We start from the raw sequence: 12,061 nt of genomic DNA, 5'->3' as shown, positions 1-12,061 counted from the left end.
AGGACTGGAGTCTGATCACATTGTGCCCTTGCCTTTCTTGAAGTCTAAGCCTTCTCTCAGACCTGAGATCTAGCTGAAGTGCTAGGCAGCGTCCCTACTCGGGACATACCCTCCATGAAGCTGAGGATCCAAGTCAGAGTATCTTGTAATACTATTATGGCTACAAATCCAGATGGCGGCTGGGTCCATCTCCACCGGCTGGTTCTTGAACCTCTTGACCTCTATGTCTAGCTCCAATATAGTGATGTGGCCGGGGCTTTGTCTTGGCCTCTGTAATGATCTTGACCTCTACCCCAAGTTGGGTCTCTATTTGTAAGCGTGGGGGGTCCTCATCCACCCTGAGTAGATATCGTCCTCGCTATCTGAGAAAGTGTGAAACAAATAGCATTTAAAGGTGTTCATCATCTTTAGCACACGATCAGAAACAGGAATGGTGACTTAATTCATAATAATTCCCTATAGCCTCTCTAAGATTGGATACAAACTTTATCATTCCATTCTGCGGGACTTTACTAGACACTTGCTCCTGTAATAGTGAGACCGGTGAATGTAAGCTCTTATATCACTCAATCATGACCTGAATCCGAGTCATGATGACACCTACTATAACCCCCGAGTAGGCAAGCCAAACCCAACTCAACCAGAAGTCAAACCTAAAATTTAAATAAACAAATAATAACATAAGAAGGGAGAAGCAAGAAGAATATAACAAAATAAAGGTTGGGCCAAGTTACAGATATGTAAATAAAATACAAATTATACAAAAAGGCCCGAAAGTTACCAAAAATCTGACGAACTGATGCTAGACCAAACCTCGAACTTGGTATCACTTATACAGGAGCTACTAAATACAAATGCTTACAATATACATATAATAAAGTACTAAATGTCCAAAGTGAAAAATACAATTCAGTACAAAAGAAGGACAGTAGCAAGTCTCTAAACGTTGAGAGCTCACCACAATCCAGATCTGGCACTGCCACAGATGATTAGGCGCGCACTAGGGGTGGCTCGAATTGGGAGCTGCATCCAAAAGATGTAGAAGTGCAGTGTGAGTATCAAAACATGAGGTACTTAGTAAGCATCATAGGTCGATCGAGCTTAGGAAAAACAAATATATAATAAGCAGCATGGTGATATTAATAGTAATAGGAAAGAAGCATAAACTACGATTACAGGGAAAGAGAGTGTGGGAAGTACATTCAATAGTCTAGTAAATCCAACCAATTTGGTAATCATGAAATTAATAATATCAACTCACAAAATATCAAAAAAATGCACAAATGTAAGCTAGTAGATATGGATCAATATCCCACAAAAATAGCATGGAGCGCACTCGAAATAACCCTCGAGCTTATCAATATTTAGATAATTAGAATATGCACCAACGGGCCACCTGGAATTCACACCCCGAGCTTATCAACAATGAATATAATAGTGTATACCAAAGTCAATAAAAGGGTCGTCCAAAATCATCGTCATCGAGAAATCCCAAAATCATGATATCACTTGTGTTTCCTTCAAATCCTTACTTATTCATCAACCAAAATCTTGGTATCATCATTTATTCTTCCCTTAACATGATTTTTAAACATCGGAAAAGAAATCAAGGCAAGTAACATGTCAAGATCATATATCGTACAAGTCGGGTAAAACTCCGACAAAGGCATCAAATCACTAACCTAAGACTCGGGTGTACCGAAAGCACGACCTCGAGCCCGATATTTCAATATCAAAAGAAAAAGTTTATAAGCTTAAGCCGAAACCACGAAAAGACGGGCACCTGGAACAAATTTAGTCAAACTAGCGGCATCTAAAGTTCAAGTCACCTAGAAGCAAGTTCTAAGGATTCTAATGGGTGCAAACAAGTCAAGAAAGCACCTAATCGAAGTCTCCAACAACTAAAATCCCAACTAGCTACTAACGATAGACATTGACTCTAAATTACTCAAAAGATATTAATGCCTAAATTACCAACCTAATCACATATTACTACTCAAAATATATCAACTCTAATTGAGCCAAGTCTAATAAGAGAAAGTCATTACCTACCTAAAGGTCGAAACTGCACACGAACTGCTAAATCAGAGCTTTTCCTTTCAAGACCGCCTTCGAAAGATAGCACTATATCAAATTACCAAAGAACATATCAACACAAATCCAACTATACCCATATTGCTATAACTAAAAAGGAAACCAAACTCGGTTTAAAATTTAACATTAGGACCTGTGCATGAACTTTGTCTCCCAAATAGCTCAAGGAACTTGTGCCCCAAAATGGACATATTCCTAGCACTGGAAGACATCCAAACAACCCTACCAATTTTAAGCCCTAGAATAGCTAAAAATTTAAGAAAACAACAAATTTACGCGAGACTTACAAGGTTTTTTGGATGAGCAAGGGTCCCACAATGTACCCGTAAGCATTTCCAACTCACCGGAATAAGAGTCATCCAAAAAGACCAAAAATAGCTCTCAATATTAAAATTTTACTAAGTCTCAAAATGGGACTTAACTGTCGGAACGGGTCTAATATATTCACTTAAATCAATGAAATTTCCCTTTTGTAATCGCGAGCTCGGCCTCACAATCATGAGGTCCAACCCAATTAACCCATCACAATGTCTATGGTCAATTACGCAACCTTGATGCCCAGGGTGTTAGGCACTCGTGATCTAGAACCCTTGGGTCGCGAACGCGATGAGTAAAAGCCTCTACACTAGTAGTTCAGTTGGTGATGAACTTTGGGGAAATTGAAGTTCCTCCAACAAGGGTCCAAAATTCATTTGAAACCTCGTGAACGCAAATGGACCATACTACCCAACTGGATAGAGCATTACGGACTCAACAAAAATTGACAAAATGGCCAATGGAGGTCTTCTCGTCAAAACACTCATTCAAAGAAAACACTTAAAATGCACAAATGGCCTAAAACTCATTCTGAGTACCTCGGAACCAAACCAAAGGTTGCTAGACCAAACTCAGCATTCCAAAGATAACAGTGCTAACGATATTATCATCCTAGTGCATTTACTATAAATGTTGATCGAAGTCAAACTTGGCCAAAACATAAAGTTAAAATGTAAAAACCATACAAACTCAAAATAAAGACTCCAAAGCCCAAACTAACCCTCCTTCTAGACTAAAATGGACCTTCTGGAGAAGATAGAGTAGTCAAAATTCCCATATGATGCCCGAATATCTAAATGTTGAATAAAGTCAACTCTTTACACTTTAAGTCTTTCAAAAGGTAAAACTCGCACTAAGCTGATCCAACCACCTTGAAATATGTGCCACTCATCCAAACATCACACAAGAGCTATAAAAACTATGAAAAGAGGTAAAATAGTAAAAATATGTAAAAGCATGGAAATGACCTTGGAGGTCATTACAGTCCACATTGGATATTTGATGAGGATTGAATAATCATTCTTAATATGCAAGTCCATAAGATTAGGACCAAGAAGATTGCATCAGTGAAGGTACAGTAGAGACATCGTTTAGTCAGAGAAGCAACTTAGGAGTCAAAGGATGACATGCAAGCCCGATATCTCCAGGTTTTGAAGGTTTCAAGTACTTCCTTTTCTTTATGTTCGAGGACGAATATAGTTTTTAGTGGTAGAAGATGTAATGATCTTGAAGGTCAATTTTGGTAATTTTTGTAAAATGTCCATTTTACTCCTCCCGGTAGTTGTCCCGAGTCATGTTTGAATAGTATTTGAAGAAGTAGAAATATTTGATAGGATTCGATTCATTTTAGTAATGAATTGGTTTTGTAAAATTCTGTGAAAATCTGAGATTTTTGGAAATGTTGAGTTTTAGAAGCTTAATTTATTTAAAAGTGGTATTTGAGGTCATTCGGAGTTTCAACTCTTGGAATGAAATTTCATCAATTACATTAGCTCTGGAATGTGGAATTTGTTCTGGGGATTTGACAGAATTAGTTCTGGGGTTATATCGAAGATTTGAGGTGCTAAGTTGGTAATGATTGAGTTTTTAGATTTAGAGTTGGCTTTGGTCAACATTCAAAGTTCGAATAATCAAAATTGAATTTCGATGACTTTGTTGGATTTGAAGATGATTTTAGGAATAAGGAGAGTTTCTGTGTATTTTTCGGAAGCTCCGAAGGCATTTTTATCTTTTTGAGGCTTAGAGTTAGTTTGGTTGCGACTTGGTGGATTCTGGATCAAGGAGACCTCAAATCAGAATTCTAGCAATTCCATTGAGTTTGGAACATCTAATTTAGTATGGTAGCATATATGATTTATGTATATGGGATTCAGAACGAATGGTTTATTCAGAAGTTTGAAAAGTAGGAAATTATAGTGATTGTTGTAATCTGGTGCAGGCATCGATCGCAATAGGGGGTTTACTTTCACAAACATCACTTTCATAATGGTCCCTTCGCTTTCGCGAAGCTTGCTATTTTTGTGGGGGTGTCTTTCGAGAGGGTCGCGATCACGATACTTGAGCGATTTATGGTCAGGGTTTTAGTCTTTTTCTGTATTTTCAAACTTGGGGAACTCTTTCAGGCAATTTGTGAAGTGATTTTTTGAATCTAATTGATTCGTTAAGTGTTTTTAACCTAAAATATTCATTACCCATCCATTATATCATGATTTTAACTTCGAATAAAGGATTTTGGACCCCAAATTTTGGAGTTTCTTTCAAGAACTTCAGTTTTTTTAAAATCAGGATTGTGTCTTGTTTTGAACTACATTTTTGAAATGGTTTTATTTAATGGATTCCTAATAATTTGAGGATCATTTTCATTCAAAATTTCCCAAATTTTAACCCCCCTTTCAAAATTAGATTTTGAGCCATTTTGACCTTTTACCCGAATTTCATATGTTTTGTGTTGTTAGATACATAATTTGATTGTGAATAACTATTTGGATAGTTTGTGGTATTTCAGATTCGAATCGGAAGGGAGAGACTCGAATACTTGATTGGCCAAATATTGATTAAGGCAAGTGAACTTTTAAAACCCCATAAATCTTATGGATTACTTGAATTTTCTTTTGTATATTTGTTTGGGTGAAATGGGGATAAGGTTTGGGATGATAATCATATGAATTATGCCTAATGAAATATTGGGGTAACAAAGAGGACTATATGTGTTATGGTTTTATTAGAAATGTGAACCCCTTGACTTGAACATGACATGAATTAGATGAAATGATATAATAGCCTAAATGTGATTATGAAACTGATGAATTTGTTATTTGCTCATTGTTGATTATGAGAATTAACTTGAACATACTTTATCACTGATTAATGCTAAATGTGGTAAAAGGGATAATGAAATTGAGACTTGATGACTTATATGATGTAAATGATGTACTTGTTGATGTTGATATATTATTGATGGTGTGATGTGAATTGCATTGTGAATGTGAACACTATCATTCTCTCATTATTTGGGTGAACATGCTTATTTACATTGGTTCTGGAACACTTTGATGAGACTCGATAGGTACTTATGTGATGAGAAATGGTTCTGAGGGATTCATATTGAGAGGAAAATAGGGATCAGGCCACACATCCATGGCGGAGTTATCTATGAAAAAGATGGGATCGGGCCACATGTCCGTAGAGGATACATGGTCCTTATGAAACCCCCATGGGTTTCGGTCTGTTATACAGCAGATGTGTATCAAAGGAAAGACTTGTATCATCCTACGTGACATCACATCGCATTGCATGTCATTTTATATGTCATCATGAAATTGTGTATATGTCCTTTATGTTTTGAGATTAATCTATTTGATACTGATATGACTTATTTGGGGATGTTGATGAGCTATTGTTGATCTACGTGTTACATGAATTATGTAGAGTAGTTTGGGTTGATTTCTATGCAGGTTATAGTTGAGGAGGTTCGGTTGGGAGGAAAAAAGTTCTAATATCTGTTAGATTTACCTAGTGTTCTTAGTTGGTTTGCTAAGTACTGTATTATTTGGTATTCACTCCTTTCTATCTACACCTGTGTAGGTACCGAGCCCGGACAATGACTTTGCTTTCATTTCTTTCATCTGAGGCCAATTAGAGGAGACTGAGAGGTAGTTTTTTGTCGTCGGCGACCCCCTTGGTTCCTTTTATTATACTTCGTTCTATTCGAGTGACAAAGATATTGAGAGTTGTAATTATTTCGATTTTTGTTATATTTAAAGGCTTTTACATGTGACAACCAGTCCTTTGTGGGTATTGTAGTTGACTAAGACTTCTGCTTTGTATATTTATCTATCTATTTAAACTATTTCCGCTTCATTTTCTGCAAATATTGAGTTTTAGGCTAACTTGTTCCGTGGGAAAGGTTAAGTGTCATCACACCCGAATTTGGACCGTGACAATTATAATATCCAAAATGGTACGAAGACAATCCATTTCCTTTTGAATGAATCATTTTAACTTTTATTTTCGTGTTGTCTATTTTTCTCTCTTATTTGTATGAATCATTTTAATTTTAATTTTCGTGTATAATTAATAACCCAACAATCAAACTGAAATGGATAACAACCAAGCCGATAAATGTGTATTATATTTGATTTGATTTGATTTTAATAATTTAAAAATTAATTAAATTAATTTGATTTTGATTTTGACCAATAATCAATTTGTGAACATCCTTATTAGTGATTATAACACCATATTATGGTCCTAATGTGGTTTACGACAATAGGTATAATCATATATCTATATAATCAACTAAATCTGAACCTAGAAATCAGAGTAAATTATAAAATAAAGTTAATTTCTCAAATGATCACTCAACTAATAATTATTAGAAAAAATTACTTAACTACACACCCATTTTTACCATATTTTCTTATTTTTCCCACCGTTTTATAAAAATATCAAAAATCCCTTTTTTTGCTCCCATCGTCACCTTTTCCGGATACATCAATTCAAAATACCATACCCATGATTTCATTCCTTTTCACTCCACAAATCTCTCTACAGTTACATTCATTAATCTATTTTTGAATTTCAAATATTTTCTCTTTTAAATTAATGATTTTAAGTTATTCAAGAGGTAGATTTATTTCCATCACTACAGTTTTTTTTAGTTTGTTTTAGTTTTTTCATCTTAAAAAATTGTTGATAAGGTCAATTTTTGTTGTTCATCTTTTTGTGATATATTTTTAATATATCTTATTATTTTTATTTCTTAAATTAATGTATAATGCCTTCATTTTAATATTATGATACATTACATTTGAATTTTATTTTCGAGATGGATAGATTTATCATGATGCATTACTATTTATGTACCTTGTTTGAATTGTTAAATACAATATTTCTACTAGATATATTAAATAGGTAATTGTTGTCCATAAGATGTTATATTTGAGATAGATACATTACTGGTAGTCGTTATGTATCAGATACATTTATTATAAATTCAAATTTATGTATCATGTCAAGAACTCATATGTATTAGAAAAAGATTAACAACAAAAAATCAAAAAAAAATCAACCAATTGTTCAATCAATGTTATGTCATATACATAACTATGAATATGATACAAATTGATATTGTTATAAAAACATTAGTGTTTATATATCAACAATTATATTTAATAATGTCTACAGATACATAACATTCTAGTTGAATAAGTTAAGGTATATATACCTGGTAGTAAAAAATAATGAAATTTGTAATAGCTATGTGTCAAATAAATAACTATGAACATGATACATACTAATTTGTGTTTTAATAAATTAAGATTATGTATCAAAACTAATATTTGAACACAATATACTGTGCATGATAAAAATGTAATGTATCATAATATTCAAATAAAGACATGATACATTAATTTAAGAAAGAAAAATAACTAGATATATTAAGAATCTGAACCTATATCTATCACAAGAAGAGGAACAACAAAAATAAAAGTAAAAAAACAATTTGATATTTTGAAAGCAAAATAAATGTGATGACGAAATCCTTCTACACATTCTGGTTTGCTATGTAGGAACTCCCTTGACTTTTTTTCACTTTCAACAATGGCGCCATCAATGGATCTTGACTCAAAGCCCTTTCCGGAGTCACCACCAACTCCTGTATTTTAACCAACAACAATTCCATCACTTTTATATTGTTCATACCTCACCTCACTTTTTTAGAGTTCGGAATGTATCAACAAGATTGACAGATTCATGTTGTATCAATACAATTTGTCGACAATTTTGATTCAAAAAATGAGAGTTGTTTTGGAATAATGGGAAGAAGAATTTTGAATTTTGAATTGTACTAGCATGTTTTAATATGGCAGGTATTGAATCTCATTGCCAATAAAGTTTTCCCATAATTTATGTTTTTTAATTTACTTTTTTCCTTTCTAAATGTAACAAAATATTCAATTAACAGATCTTCTATTAATTTTTCTCTTTCACTGCAACAGCATTAAAGGCATCACTATATATCAGAGAAGTTGATTTATGTATCCGAGTTTGTCAGAAAATAAAGAATTTTTACAATTTGAAAAAGAATAGGGATAGGATGTAATTTACTCTTAATACTATGAGATTTAGGTAAGTTATACTAATTATTATCTCAGAAAGTTATTTTTTTTATTGAAGAAAATTGAAATTAAGAAGAAATATGACTTTATGAGATACTAACTATTTGTTGTGTGACTTCATACTTGATAAATCAACTTAATATTTTATAATATAATCGATTACTTCCTTTGTTCCAATTTGTGCAATATTTTTTTACTTTTCGAGATTCAAATTATGCGAACATTGATCAATATTTAAAATATTTTTTTAATTATATTGACATGAGAAGAATTGCAACTTATAATAGTTTTTGTATAATTTTTTAGTATCTAAATTTTAATTTTACTGAGTTTATCTAATTTAATATAACTATAAAGATTAGTAAATTGAATCTCAAAATATAAAAAGTGTCATATAAATTGAGATGGAGGGACTAATATATATTGACAGTGTAAAATTTTAATATTCAAAATTTGAAGTTTATGAATTTCAACGACCTCAAATTAACATATATAATAATAATTGAATTCACAATTAATGATTGATTTTTTAAAATATAAACATAGAATTTGAACAAAAATCACTGAATTCACTGTTGATCTGCCACTAGATTCGGGTTTCTCCACAAGAATGCCCAACCATTGGATCCAGTTATGCATCCCTTATAGATAAAAACTCATATCTTTGACAATCTCGTGACCATGCATGGACAAATTGAGAAATGATGGATTTTTGTCATGATCCAAATCGGATGAATGGGACCCACACTAACCCTCCGATGAAAGAACCATTACTACAACCCAACTAACATCCTAACATAGAAACAAGCAATTTAAAATTTGGAAATATAATTTTATAATAGTTTTAAACCAAGTTCTCATAAACTCGGGAAAATTAATTAAACAACTAACTAATGCCAAAGTTAACCCCTAAAACCTGAAATTCATTGTACCAAAACTACTAAGTAATAAGTCTAAGAGTAAGGGGATGCAACCCCAAAAATAATGATATAAAATAAAGTCTAGAAGGTCCAACTCCGAAAGGATTGGACTGAGATCCTAGATGAATCCATGACAGTCAGAAAGAACTGACTCACTTTTGAATTCGATGGGTCAATGGTCTCCTAGATGAGGTCTATCAGCAACGGCCTAAAGATGCCTTGTACCCAACAATGAAATATCAAATGCAGCATCATTACACACAAAAAATAGTGTACTACTAAGATCACACGGCCAGTCCAGTAAGTGAAATATACACAAGTAACTACAACATAGTAACAACAGGCATAGGGGTGTAACACTAAACCTCTCGCCCAAATCCATCCAATGCTTCTGGTCAAGGTTCAACAAGGATAGGGTGTCTAACCCTAAACCTCAAGAAGGTAGTTCTAGTGAGTCTTTCATCCCCGCTTGCCAAAAGTGTGGAAAGAGTCATTTGGGAAAGTGCTTAGTCGAAACCAATGCTTATTTTAGTTGTGGAAAGTTGGTTCACAAAGTGTTAGATTGCCCTTCGACTTCTGGAAAGGATAGAGATGGTCATCAGGCGCAACCTAGTGCTTCTACTAGTTATACAGGTCAGTGCCATAACGAATTCTATGCTCTCTAGACTCGATAGGATATAGAAGATTCTCCCGATGTGGTCATTGGAATGTTACAAGTTTTTCAGTTTGATATTATGCATTGTTAGATTTGGGAGAAAAACTTTCTTTTGTTACTCCTTATCTTGTTATGAAATTTTATGTTCGTTCAGATATCTTGTTTGTAGCATCCCCTTAGGGAGGATGCCACTTACGAAGCAAAATATAGTTTTTTTATAATCTTAAATAGTCAATACATTTAGAAAACTTGTTTGGAAATTCTATTTTCAATTCAACACCATTGTGAGTCAATAAAATGCATAAAACTCAAACTAGTAATTATCACAAAACTATTATCTTCCTTTGTGCATAATGACAAGTCAAAGTATAAACCCAGCACATGGCATGACTTGAGTTAAAAGCACACTCCAAAAATAGCAAAACTAGTCACCCTGTTCAAGTTACAAGCCTTCAAAATTTCATACATAAGTGCCATATGTATCCTGTACAATTTTCCAAAATATTTACAAAACTAGATGTATATACAAATGTGATCTTCACAAGGACTCCAAAAGTCTACTCTAAATGGCCATCTTCACATCTCGTCCCACACATTACCTACGATTCAAAACAACTATCGCTAAGCATAATGCTTAGTGGTGTATAAACTTTGGGCTTGGAGCCATTAAACTCTTCAATTCCCTTGTTCATCGCAGGTGACTCAATAGGGTAAAAGTAAGCCCAAGTGGACAAGTCTATTAAAGTATCTAATACAAACCTTGAAAAGTTTCAAAATCAATATCAATATTCGAAGGCTCAAGTATCAATAAACTTATAATTCAATTTGAAAGAGTTGTCAAATAATCAATTTCGCCCAATAGGTACGCCATGCCTTCACACTAAGCACAATCAATATCAACACAGACCAAAGCCCCGAAATCAAGAAGGGTCTTCACCCAATATCAACAGAATTAAGAACCATGTTGAAAGTGGCTTTCCACTAGTACTCAAAAATGGATGAAACCCCATCGTCAAGACAAAATGTAAATCCAAAGTCAAGATGGGTAAGATCCGAATCGAGAGGCATGCCAATATCGATGACAAGTCACCATAACAAGAAGGGAAAATCCCAACAAGAATGCAAAATGATCAAGCAATTCATACAAGTAGGCAGTTTAGCAAAAAATTTGCAATACTTGAGATAATCGTTAGACCATAATACAAGACAAGGAGTAAGGAAACAACCCATCAAAATATTTCAAATTTCAGAAAAATAAAATATTCCAAGTTCAATTTTATACACAAACCTTGGCATTTTAGCACATAACAAGTTCTACCACAACTCTAGGAGTTCAATTCATCTACGCCATAGACCAACCAAGATCCACTTCATCAAACAGTTCCTCTTAGCTTGTATAAGAGCATATATACCTTAAATACAAAATCAAATATCTACTTAAGTTTAAAAGTCTCAACATATCGAAACTCAATATGAAATCAATAAAAATCAGCCCAAACTATTAAAACAGGAATTCTGGACAGCCTACAGTCCTGTATTGTTGCTCAGTTTCGAAGGGGTAAATGGGGGAAATAGGATTTGTGGCCTTAATGAAAGTTATAGAAATATGTCTTAGGTTCGAATACATTTGAATCACCCCTACATCAATTCCGTATAAAAGGATATGCCCAAAATACCAACAGTCCATGTAGGATTTCCAAAACAAAATTTGGGCAGCACCTCCCCTATACTTCATCACCTTGTAAAAATGGGTTTTAGAGACTAAATAAAAGTTATATCCCTGTGAAATATCTTTCCAAAACATCTTGAATCACTCAAAACGAAGCTTTACACAAAGAGTTATACTAATATTACTAACGACAGTCCCATCCAAAAACGGGTTTGTTAACAAGAAAAAGAGTCTCTTCGCTGCCCCAACTATAAATTTTATGTTGTTAAACACCGTTACTTAACCG

This window comes from Solanum dulcamara, chromosome 10 (genome assembly GCF_947179165.1).
Source record: "Solanum dulcamara chromosome 10, daSolDulc1.2, whole genome shotgun sequence".
NCBI lineage: Eukaryota > Viridiplantae > Streptophyta > Magnoliopsida > Solanales > Solanaceae > Solanum > Solanum dulcamara.
The sequence above is the reverse complement of the archived record's forward strand: the minus strand, read 5'-3'. Positions refer to the sequence as shown.